Consider the following 13,546-nt stretch of genomic DNA (forward strand, 5'->3'; position numbering starts at 1 on the left):
GCGCGCGCGGCGCTGCGACTGTGACTCTGCGACTGTGACCGCGGCCCGCGTTTCGCCTTAAAACGCGTACCGCCCCGCCCCTCAATCAGTATGTGAACAGGCCTCTTAAAATGCTTTCTCGGTGCAGCCGCAATCTTATTTCCAAGGGGAATATAAAACACGTGTGAGTCTTCTTACTGTAGCCTCGCACAAGGAAGATATTATTGCTGAATTCAGTTGGGTTTACGCCGCTAAAATGATTAGTGCGGGAAGGAGGTAGAAGATTGTTTTCTTAGTCCTAAAACTGAGCTAATGGGAACACCCTTCCCAAGGTCAACAGCCCTTGTGTTCACCCCCTGTGCTCGCCGTCGCCATCGCCACAATGGCCCCACACCTCTCTCCACAGTCGTAACTCCCTTCCCTGGCAGAGCACCCTCCTGTGAGGCTTGTAATCGAGCTTCCCTACCGGCCCGCCTTTCCTCACATGATTCCCTCTGCCTTTACTTCTGTGGGCGAAAAGGAAATGCGTCAGTTTATTACTCTGCTTATCTTCGCCCCGCCCCCGTGGCCCAATAATCCTATTATCTTGCCCTTGGCTTTTACCCTCTTCCATCTCCCTCCTTCATCATCTTAAGGAATATTTACAAACTTGCATCTCAGCCATACTAAAAACAAGCAAAACGTAAACCTCGAAACTCTCAAATTTTTAAATCCGTTTACATTTCTTTGCCAAAAGCTCCACATGATTTTTTTGCACTTATATTTGTCATTTTAACATTTGTATCCAATCCCAGTTTCCTTGGTCAAAACCCGTTGTCCCGGAATTACTGACATTGGTCTTACAGCCTCTGTTAGGAAGCTGTTCACCTACGTACTTAGCATCTTCCTTGGGCTTTCTTGTTTGCCCTTGCTCATTCAGTCATCCCACAACATATGAAGATCTCTTTGATAAGCATGTGGTGGACTTGACCCCGTCCTGCCATGGAGGAGCATACTCTAGACCAGTGGTTCTCAGCCTTGGCTGCACATTAGAATCACCTGGGAATCTTTTTAAAATCCTGATTTCTGGGCCTCATTCTCCAGAAATTCTGTATCTTTGTTACTAATGTTGTGGCCCCACCCCATAACAAAGAAACAGAATTTCCGGAGGATGAGGCCCAGAAATCAGGATTTTAAAAAGATTCCCAGGTGATTCTAATGTGCAGCCAAGGCTGAGAACCACTGGTCTAGAGTATAAATGTGCAGGTGATTATAATGTGCAGCCAAGGTTGAGAACCACTGCTCTAGATGGAGAGCCTAATGAATCAATAGGTAGTGTGCACACTAGGCTGTTGATTAGGTGCAGTGATAATAAGCACTGGTGGTGATGGCTTTCTGTAACATTACACTATGGTGTTCTCTTACTTGGCTGGTTACTCCTTATTGGCTAATGGTTTTGTTTCCTAACCATACGTTTCTCAAGGTTTAAAAAGGATGGTAATGGGAGAAAGTGGGTTTTATAAGAGCCAACTCTATGCAAGCAAGTAGACTAGCTTTTTCCCAGTGGACTCTTCAAACAGCTAAATTACCACACACCACACAGAACTGAATTGTTAGAACTACATCTTAAGGGAAATGTTGATAAACCAGGGAGCTTCCATAAGAGGGAGATTAGTATAGTAAGGTCAGAAAACCAGGTCATAGGAAAAATGAGAGACTAGTAATAGCTGCCTTTTATTGAGTACTATGTGCAAGGCAGTGCGCTAAGGGCTTTTATTCAGTGTTTACTGAGATGTTCATTGAGAACTTAATGCTGTGCCTGTTACTACCTGTGCTAGGCACTTAGAATAAAGTTACGAACAAGATAGATAAGGTCTCTGCCTTTATGGAGCTTTATATATGTCATTTAATTCTTACAACAGCCCATAAGAGAGGTATTATACTTTTTTTCCTTTTTGCTGAGAAACAGGCACAAAGAGATGAAGTAAACTTTCCAAGGTTATACAGCTAGTAAATGATAGAACCGTAAGCCTTTCAACCTGTTTCTCATTTGACCCATGCAACCCAAATATGATTTGAGTAACTATTTTCTCAGTTCTCCCAAGGATAGTATATAACATACTCTTCTAGATATCTAAAAAGATGTTAATTTATAATATATGATAAATACCTTAAGCTGGGCATTATGATAACCCATGGTTGACAAAGGAATCCCAAAACTATAAGTGGAGAGTTTTAGACTGGGAAATGATAATAAAATTAAGGCTAAAGATAAAAGATTTTCATAAAACTTAGAGATAAATTAGGAAAATACCACATCATAAGGTAATGAATTAACTGTCGAAAGTTCAGACAAAGGCTAAATCCAGTCAAGTGTAAATAGGACTAGCTGACTTCAGTTCTTTCCCCTTTAACCTATAATTCTATACTCTAACAAATGAATAATTAAAATTAGAAGTGGAGAATTAGGGGGAAAGATAAAAATGAGTTATAATATGTAGGATGACCATATTTACTGTGCAAACTAGGACCTTTGAGAGTGGAAGTGCTATCACTTGAGCTGGGGCAACAGGCATATCAGGATTACCCCAGATATATTCGGTGGGTGATAAAACCCAAGGAGAAGATACAGCATTAGATATGCCTTTGAAGCATATTCTTCAGCTTCAGGGAAAGGGGGCTGAGATTTGTGAATGAAGGAACAAAGTCTGGCAAAAAAGTGCATGAGGAAGGGAGGACCCAGCGGGAGTGACTTCATTTCTATCCTGGCATCAAGAGTAGAGCTTTGATTGATAGTGTACATGTGCAAGGAAAAAAATAGAGTGTGAGAAAAGAAAATTAATGTGGCTCAATTGGTAGAAGAGTCATCCTGTACACCAAAAGGTCTTGGGTTCCATTCCTGGTCAGAACGCATACCTAAGTTTCAGTTTGCTCCCCAGTCCTGGTTGGGGCAAGTTTAGGAGGCAAGCCATCACTGTTTCTTTTTCTCCTTGTTCTTTTTTTGTTAATCCTCACCCAAGGATATTTTTTTTCCGTTGATTTTTTTTTTTTTTTTAGGGAAAGGGGAAGAGAGAAGGAAAGACAGAGAAACATCGATGTGAGAGAAACACATCTATTGGTTGCCTCCCGCATGAGCCCCAACCAGACACCGGGCTGGGGAGGTGCCTGCAACCAAGGTAAGTGCCCTTGATTGGAATCAAACCTGGGACCCTTTGGTCCACAGGCCAACAAACTCTAGGGCTGTTCTTTTCTTTTTTTAAAGAATAGTTTACTGATTTTTAAAGTTTATTTTCAGAGAGAAAGGAAGGGAGAAGAGAGAAACATCCATGTGAGAGCATAGCATTCATCTGCTGCCTCCTGCACGCCTCATACTGGGGATCGAGCCTGCAACCCAGGCACTGGGTCCTGATCAGAATCAAACCAGCACCCTTTTGTTGCATGGGACAATGCCCATTCAACTGAGCCACACCAGCCAGGGCTCTCCTTGTTCTTAACATCTACACTAGTGTCTAAGTTAGAATGTATTTCTAGATTCACAATGAATGTATTGTGGAAGCAAGAACCAACATAAACCTCTTTCAATGAAATTACATGAAGCAGGGACAAGTTTCTCAAGAGCAGTATTTGTTATTAAGAATTTGTATACAAAGTGAATTCTTATTTAATGTCAGTGATTGAATATAATATAATGTCATTCTAAAACAGATGAATTTTCTAAGATTAATGCAAAAATAGTCCAAAAAATTAATTCTCCTGTAAGTTTTTTAAAACCATTGTAATTTCCTGTTTGTTTTTATTGCCCCTTAAGTGTTAGACCATACTAAGCAACTGACCAGCATGTGTTGAAGTGGAGTCCTATTAGAATATTACTTCCTGTACTCATCAGCACTAAAACTCTTAAAAAGAATGCCCATTGAGGGTAGAGAAAAAAAAGAGGCCAATGAAACTGTTTACCTAGGAAGGAAGGAAGGAGGAAGGGAGGGAGGAAGGGAAGGAAGGAAGGGAAAAGAGAGAGAAACTGTTTACCTCAGTAGCCAGATTTAATGATACGTCTAATTCTAAGAGGGGTAACTTGGAAGGAAAAAAGGAAAGGAGGGAGAAAAGTTCTAGAAGGGAGGGGGGAGTAAGTAGACTTCTCATGGTCAAAGTTCAACTGCCTGGTGAGCAAAATTAATTATGTCTGTCATTCCTTTGGGGAATCCATATCCCACTCAGATGTAGATTTTATCTTACCATTTTCCATGAAAAGCACTCTGATTTTCCCAGTGGACCAAATGTATAAGCTTGAATACTTATGACTCCATACCACCTATTATTACCTGTGTTCATTGCCTACATCCATTCAACTGCAAAGTCCTGCCCATTTTATCTTTACAATGTATTTATCCTATATAATAAAGTCTAATATGCAAATCAACCAAACCGTGGAATGACCGGTTGCTATGACGCACACTGACCACCAGGGGGAAGACGCTCAATGCAGGAGCTGCCCCAGCCTGCAGGCCCCAGGCTAGCCAAGGCGGGTGCCTGCAGGGGCCCCCACGATCGCCCCGCTGGTCACCCCGCAGATCAGCCCTGATTGCCGGCCAGGCCTAGTGACCCTACCCATGTGCGAATTTCGTGCACCGGGCCTCTAGTGTTTCTATGATCGCATCACCTGTACTGTATTTACCTGGACATTTAGCCTATTTTGTTTGCCTCTGTCTCTCTACATCCTAAATGTATATAGCGTCCAGACTAATGAGCCTTTTAAGGCATGTTTCTGATCACATAATTTCTACTCCAGCGTTTCCTATAGTCCATAGAACCTCCACTAGAAATGCAAGATACTCCTTTGAAAAAAAGAAGTCAATAAATTTGAAAGGGATGTATGTTTCATCATCATCTTAGGGAGACATAATTTATAATAACATGTTAAAAGTTTTGATAATACTTTTACAAAAGGAAACCCTTCATTTGTATTCTAAGTTCATTTTAACCGGTGTTTCACAAATTTATTTGTCCATAAATTAAATTTTTTTTCATACTACCTATCTTCCTGAGGAATCTCAGTTCCTCAGAAATAATTAGAAATGCTGCTTACTTAAAAAGTTCCATTTGCTCCCCACGTCAGTTATTAGAAATGGATTTTTATATAGTATGGTAGAATTTAGTGAGCTTTCAGAATGTTATCAATTAGGCAAATTAGTTTCCTCACTCAAGGTTTGACAAGGTTCAACCCCATCTTTATTCAACATGATGTCTTTGGTGAGTAGGTGGGAAGAAGGTGGCAAGCATGCAGCTGAGAGTCCCTAACCACTGAAGTCACGACTGGCATTGTTACTAATGAAAGGCATTAGGAACATCCTCTGATGAATACAGATAGGTGCAATTATTAATATGCTAATGTAATGTTAAAAAAAGGTAATGGTCTACTTTATTATTGCACTGGTATATTTGAAGGCAGACCTTCTTCAAAATACACTTGTAAATCAGAGGGGAGAAAACATTGCCTTCAGCTTCCCAAAGACCTGAGAGTAATTGAAGTAATGCAACTCTAAAAAATTGCACACTCCACAAACAGACTTTCAAGACTTTCCATAATCTGACCAAGTTGTATTGCCATCCTTCTTTCTTATTCATTATTTTCCCCAGATGGTTGATGCTTGTTTCTGCCTGTGTCTATGCATATTCTAGTCCCTTTAACTAAATTGCTTGTCTCATTTTTTGCCATCCAGATTGGTCAAAGGTCTTTACATTGCAAAGCACACACCCATTTTAATCAGATTAAGCAAAAAATGGGCTTTATTGACTTATAGAGCTGGAAAAGTGTGGTGAATGTCTGATAGTCTGTCTACCTGGCAACTGTCTTTCATATATAACACTTCAGTTTTTCCTTGCTTTGGAGCCTCCTCCCTCATGTATTTGAGGTGAGACTTCATACCTAGGGATAGAGGTATAATCTAAGTTTTATCTTCCCTACTACATTGAAGCTCCCCAAGGGCAGATGACATATTTAAATTTATCTTTATACTGTATTTGTTTGTACCTATTAAGTGCCTAAAGAGTACATATTAACGAATGCCTGTTAAATGAATGAATGAACTTTACAGATAGACTATCTCCTTAGAATCAAAATCCCAAAATGGAACATTCCAGGAAGGCAAGGGCAGGAATTGTAATCTCTTTAAGGATCTAAATTTAACTAGTTGCCGGGACAGACATGAGTAATATGGTAAGACAAGTGAAGTTTACTTCTATTGAAATGAATCTGCCTCTAGGAACATACCCTAAAGAAAAATGGAACATTCCAGGAAGGCAAGGGCAAGAATTGTAATCTCTTTAAGGATCTAAATTTAGTTGCCGGGACAGACGTGAGTAATATGGTAAGACAAGTGAAGTTTACTTGTATTGAAATGAATCTGCCTCTAGGAACATACCCTAAAGACAGATCCCAATCAAAGACAAATACTTAAAGCACGTAAGTATTTAATGCATTTTAAAATTTACCTACATATTATAAAAAATATGGAAACAATTTATGTATCCAAAATAGATGATGGATAAAGAAAAAAAATGAGTGCTTACTATATGTCAGGTTGCTACTAACCACTTTCATAAGGATTATTTTATTTATTCTTCACAATCATTTTGTGATGGGTTAACAAACTTTTTCTGTAAAGAGCCAGATAGCAAATATTTTAGACTTTGTAGTTGTCAATGTAAAAATGTCCAAAACTGTAGGTAACTTTTTTGTTGTTAATCCTCACCCAAGGATATTTTTGCATTGATTTCTAGAAAGAGAGTGGGAGAGAGGGAGAGAAACATCAATGTGAGAAACACATTGATTGGTTGCCTCCCACCCTGGCCCAACTGGGTGAGATTGAACTTGGAATCGAACCTTTGGTGCATGGGCCCGTGCTCTAACCACTGAGCATGTTGTCCAGGACTATAGATAACTTTTTTTTAAAATATATCTTTTATTGATTTTTTTACAGAGAGGAAGGGAGAGGGATAGAGAATTAGAAACATCGATGAGAGAGAAATATTGACCAGCCGCCTCCTGCACACCTCCTACTGGGGATGTGCCCACAACCAAGGTACATGCCCTTGACCGGAATCGAACCTGGGACCTTTCAGTCCTCAGGCCGACGCTCTATCCACTGAGCCAAACATGCTCTAACCACTGAGCATGTTGTCCAGGACTATACATAACTTTTTTTTAAAATATATTTTTTATTGATTTTTTTACAGAGAGGAAGGGAGAGGGATAGAGAGTTAGAAACATTGATGAGAGAGAAACATTGACCAGCCGCCTCCTGCACACCTCCTACTGGGGATGTGCCCACAACCAAGGTACATGCCCTTGACCGGAATCGAACCTGGGACCTTTCAGTCCTCAGGCCGACGCTCTATCCACTGAGCCAAACCGGTTTGGCACCTTTTTAATAAGAGTTTATTTGAGCCAAACTGACGACACATGCCAGGGAGCAAGTGTTACCAGAAAGGTTCCACCCTGGAGCGTATCTGCCTTGGACCGGCCGGTAATGTGTGGGTTTTTAATTTCATGCAGGAAAGATCTTACATGAGTCCAGATGATTTTAAGAGTTTGTTTATCAAAGCTGGGGACAGTGAAACAAGGAAAGGCTTGGGATAGAAGCAGCAGTAAGGACAGAAGTGAGCCAAGTCAGTTCACTAGAAAGTCAGAGAAAAGGAGGTCTTAGAGATAGGTTCAGGGGTAAGCCTGGACAAGTGGCCACTGCCTGCTGATTCCCTGGGTGCAAGTCTTGTGGGGATCCTTAGAGTTTAGGAGATGCACACCTGTGAGAGGTGGAAGGAAAAGGCATGGGCCTGCTCCTGGGAGGGAGAGTACAGCTGGGCCCTTTGGTCTTGAGGGTTTTAAAGGCTTGGAGTTCAGCCTGGCTGATGTGGCTCAGTGGATTGAGTGTCCTCCCATGGACCAAGAGGTCCTAGGTTTGATTGCCAGTCAGGGCACATGCCTGGGTTGTGGGGCTCAATCCCAGGTGGGGGACATGCAGGAGGCAGCCGAGATCAATGTTTCTATCTCTCCCACTGCCTTCCTCTCTGAAATAAAAATATATATTTTAAAAAAAAAAGAGGCTTGGAGTTCAGGGGAGGTACTCAATAGAATATTCATCAGCATTATGCTAATGCACCAAAATTAGATTTATTCCCTTAACTTCATCCTTTCTTGGTTGGCACAAATGGTGCCACGAATTGGATTTTTGCTATTTCTCTGAATAGGGTGATTTAAGCTATTTACCCTCTGGGTGGGGAGGGGTATAAACCATTTACTCTTCAGCATCTTTGGATTTTTCGATTTCCTAGATGACTGTAAGCTGCTTGGCCATTTAACTATTGCCTCAGTTTCCCTATCCCACTTGTCCTGGCTTACTAGCCTGTCTCACAAGATCTCAAATACTGTAGAGAATAACAGTTTTGCAGCTTATTTTATGCATTTGAAATTAAGAAAGGAAAGTAAGGAAGATTACATGGAGATGGGAGAAAGCAAGGTGGGGATCAGATTACAGGACAGACAACAAGATTATGTGCTCTTTTGGACCAGAATCAAACCTGGGACCCTTCAGTCCCCAGGCCTATGCTCTATCCACTGAGCTAAACTGTCTAGGGCTCTTCTGTTTTATTTTTAGTAAGAGGAATTCTAGATTTAAAATGGCAGCAGAGTAAGTGGCTACTGCACAGACACACTCCCAGGACCAAACTGGAATTACAACTTAACTACAGAAAAACTTCCTGAATAATCAATGGAAGATGCACTGGAGAGAACCCTGATAACAGAGAACAGAGAGTGGAGACCGGTAGGAAGGACAGAGGTGCGAAAGGGCTGGCCAGGATCCCACATACAGCAACTGAAGCTCCAGAGAGATATCTCAGCTGTGGGGGGTGCCATTGAGAACCGTGGGGTCTAATTCCCAAGCTGGGCCCCTCAGTAGAGAGCACCAGAACTGAGAAGGGTGCCCACACAACATCTGGCTGGAAAAAGCAGTGGGGTTGCTGTCTGTCAGGGAGAGACAGCTGGAAAGCAGGCACTCTCTTAAAGGGCCAATGCACAAAATTCCCTGTGGAGCCACTCACCTTGTGCTCTGTCAGAGGGAATGGAGCTGTGTGAGCAGAAGCCATGATTTGGGGCTCTAGGGTTAGAGCTCAGAAGGCAGACACTCCAGTTTCCTGTGCTGAGTCATTCCTTCACATTGCAGAAGTCATCTTTCTAATGCAGACATTTGCAATACAGGCGGCTTTGCCTGGGGGAAAGACTGACCCACGATATTGGAAAACACCTTGCCCCATGGTACACAGTTTCTGAGACCCATTAAGAGACTGAGAATAGCCCTAACCGGTTTGGCTCAGTGGATAGAGTGTCAGCCTGCGAACTGAAAGGTCCCAGGTTTGATTCCAGTCAAGGGCATGTACCTTGGTTGCAGGAACATCCCCAGTAGGAGGTGTGCAGGAGGCAGCTGATCAATGTTCCTAGCTCTCTATCCCTCTCTCTTCCTCTCTGTAAAAATAAGAAGAAGAAAAAAGAGACTAACAATTAGCATCTGGGCAGAAGAAACTGCCCCACCCTGTTAAAAAGACTCTCACCACACCTATGGATGATTGCCTGAGGGTTTTTCAAGATGGAATCCTATCAGTCTATAGGCAGAGTCGGTCTCTGGAGGCTTTGAGTCTTTGCCTGATCTAATAAGTCAAAACAGCTTTTGACACTGTCCTGCACTAGTGTTTGAGAAGTGTAGCAGAGCTACATAATACATAGTCACACACCTAAACGGAGCCAAAATGAGACAAAGAAAAACCCCAAATGAAAGAACAAAAGAATTCTTCAGAAGAAGAGATATATGACATGGAGGTAAGAAATTTATCTGATATAGAGTTCAGAATAATGATTGTAAAGATGCTCAACAGCATGAGAATAGATATAGTAACTATGAAAATAGAAATAAAGAATGAAACAACACAAATAAAAAAGCATGTTGGAAGGAATCCACAGCAAATTAGGGGAAGCTGAGGATCAAATCAGTGAATTAGAAGTCAGAGTTGAAAGTATCACTCAATCAGAGAATCATAAATTATATATATATTCAGAAGGAGAGCTTAAGGGAGCTGTGGGACAATATGAAATGTAACAAGTGTGCCAGAAGAGGCAGAAAGGGATAGAGAAGGTGGTTGAAGAAATAATGGCAGAAAACTCCCCTAATCTAGTAAAGAAAAAAGTCATACAAGTTCAGGAAGCACAGAAAATCCCAAGCAAGAGGAACCCAAACAGGCCCATGGCCAGACACATCCTATTTAAAATGACAAAAATTAAAGGCAAAGAGAGAATCTTAAAGGCAGCAAGGGAAAAGCAAACTATTATCTACAAAGGAGCTCTCATAAGGCTGACACCTGATTTCTCATCAGAAACTCTACAGGCCAGAAGGGAATGGCATGAAGTACTCAAGGTAATGAAACCAAGATCCAGCAAGACTATCATTCAAAATAGTGAAATAAAGAGCTTCCAAGACAAAAAAAAAAAAAGGCTAAAGGAGTACATCACCACCAAGCCAGCATTACAAGAAATGCTAAAGTGACTGCAGTAATGAGAAGAAATACAGAGAGAAACCTAGATATACAGAATTAAAATGGCAATAAATAAGTATCTATCAATAGTAACCTAAATGTATATGGATTAAATGCTCCAATCAAAAGACATAGGGTAGCTGAATGGATAAAAAAAATATGACCCAACTATATGCTGTCTACAAGAAACCCATCTCAGAACAAAAGACACACAGGATGAGAGTGAAGGGATGGAAAAATTTTTTTCATGCAAATAGAAAAGAAAAAACATCTGGAGTAGGAATACTCATATCTGACAAAATACGCTTCAAAATGAAGGCGCTCACAAGAGACAAATGTCACTATAATGCTAAAGTGATCAATCCAATCCTGGTAAACAAACATACATCCAATTTAGGAGCACCTAAATATAAAAAAACAACAACACTTCTAGAGGACTTTAAAGGAGAGATTGACAACAACACAGTCATAGTGGACTTTAATACCTCACTGACTTCACAGGATAGATCTTCCAGACAAAAAATTGACAAGGTAACAGTGACTCTAAAGGACACATTGGACAGGATGGATTTAACTGATATTTATAAAACATTTCACCCCAAAGCTGCAGCATATACATTCATCTAAAGGGCACATGGATCATTCACAAAGATAAACCACATGTTAGTACACAAAATAAATCTCTACAAGTTCAAGAAGATTGAAATCATACCAAGCATCATCTCAGATCACAGTGAAATGAAATTAGAAATCAACTACAGTAAAAACACCCAAAAACATTCAAACACATGGAGGCTAAATAGCATGTTATTAAACAATGAATGGGTTACCAATGAGATCAAGAAAGAAATAAAAAACTTCCTGGAAACAAATGAAAATGAACACACAACTATAGGACACAGTGAAAGCAGTCCTGAGAGGGAAGTTCATAGCTCTACAGGCCTACCTCAAAAAAACAAGAAAAATTAATAATAAACTATTTAACACTACAACTTAACAAACTAGAAAGAGAATAATTAGAAACGCCTAGAGTAAGTAGAAGGAAGGAAATAATAAAGATTAGAGCAGAAATAAATGACATAGAGACTAAAAAACAATAAAAAAAAATCAATGAAATAAAGAACTGGTTCTTTGAAAGGATAAACAAGATTGATGAACCGTTAGCCAGACTCATCAAGAAGCAAAGAGAGAGGACCCAAAAAATAAAATCAGAAAGGAAAGTGAAGAAGTAACCACTGACATTACAGAAGTACAAAGGATTGTAAGAAAATACTATGAACAACTATATGCCAAGAAGCTGGACAATGTGGATGACATGGACAAATTCCTAGAAAAATAAAATCTCCAAACACTTAAAGAGGAAGAATCAGAAAACCTGAATAGGCCAGTAACAACTGATGAAATAGAAACAGTAATAAAAGAAAACTCCCAGCAAAGAAAAGCCCGGGGCCGGATGGCTTCAAAGGGGAGTTTTACCAAACATTCAAAGAAAAAATAACACCTATACTCCTCAAACTATTCCAAAAAATCCAAGAGGAAGAAACATGTCTAAGCTCTTTTGATGAGGCCAGCATTCTCCTAATTCCAAAACTAGATAAAGACACTACAAAGAAAGAGAATTATAGGCTAATGTCCCTGATGAGCATAGATGCTAAAATACTCAACAAAATATTAGAAAATCAGATCCAGCAATATATTAAAAAGATCATACACTATGAAAAAGTGGGATTTATTCTAGGGATGCAATATTAGTACAATATTTGCAAATCAATAAACGTGATATATCACATAAATTGAAAGACAAAAATCACATAATCATATCAATTGGTGCAGAAAAAGCATTTGACACTATCCAACACCCATTTTTGATAAAAACTCTCAGCAAAATGGGAATAGAGGGATCATATCTTAACATGATAAAGGCCATGTATGACAAACCTACAGCCAACATCATACTCAATGGGCAAAACGAAATCCATTTCCCCTAGGAACAGGAACAAGACAGGGATGTCTGCTTTCACCATTCTTATTCAACATAGTACTGGAATTCCTAGCCATAGTGATCAGACCAGAAGAAGAAATAAAAGGAGGAAGTAAAACTCTCATTATGCCCAGATGCCATGATATGGTATATAGAAATCCCTAAAGACTCCACCAAAACTATGAGATTTAATAAATGAATTTGGCAATGTAGCAGGATGCAAAATCAACCCGCAAAAATTAATGGCTCGTGCTTGCTTCGGCAGCACATATACTAAAATTGGAACAATACAGAGAAGATTAGCATGGCCCCTGCGCAAGGATGACACGCAAATTTGTGAAGCGTTCCATATTTTTTAAAAAAAATCAATGGCTCTTTTATACACCAATAATGAATTCTCATAAAGAGAAACTAAAAAAAAGAGTCCCATTTACCATTGCCACAAAAAAAATGAGATACTAAGAATAAACTTAACCAAGGAGACAAAGATTTGTACTAAAAAATCTACAATACATTGAAAAAAAGAGATAAAAGAAGATATAGACAAGTGGAAGAATATTCTGTGTTCATGGATTGGTAGAATCAACATCATTAAAATGTCCATACTTGAGCTCCAGTGGCACAATCGGTTAGCGCGTGGTACTTATAAAATGTCCATACTACCCAAGGCAATCTACAGATTTAATGCAATCCCTATTAAAATACGAACATGTTTTACAGATCTAGAACAAATACTCCAAAAATTTATATGGAACCAAAAAAGACCCCGAATATCTGCAGCAGTCTTGAGAAAGAAGAACAAAGTTGGAGTAATCACAATGCCAGATGTCAAGTTATACTACAAAGCCACTGTAATCAAAACAGTCTAGTACTGAACAGACATACAGATCAATGGAACAGAACAGAGACCCCAGAAGTTGACCCAGTCCATTATGCTCAATTAATATTTGACAAAGGAGGCGAAAGCATACAATGGAGTCAAGACAATCTCTTCAATAAATCGTGTTGGGAAAATTCGACAGATACATG

Source organism: Myotis brandtii, unplaced genomic scaffold, assembly GCF_000412655.1.
Source record: "Myotis brandtii unplaced genomic scaffold, ASM41265v1 scaffold105, whole genome shotgun sequence".
Lineage (NCBI taxonomy): Eukaryota > Metazoa > Chordata > Mammalia > Chiroptera > Vespertilionidae > Myotis > Myotis brandtii.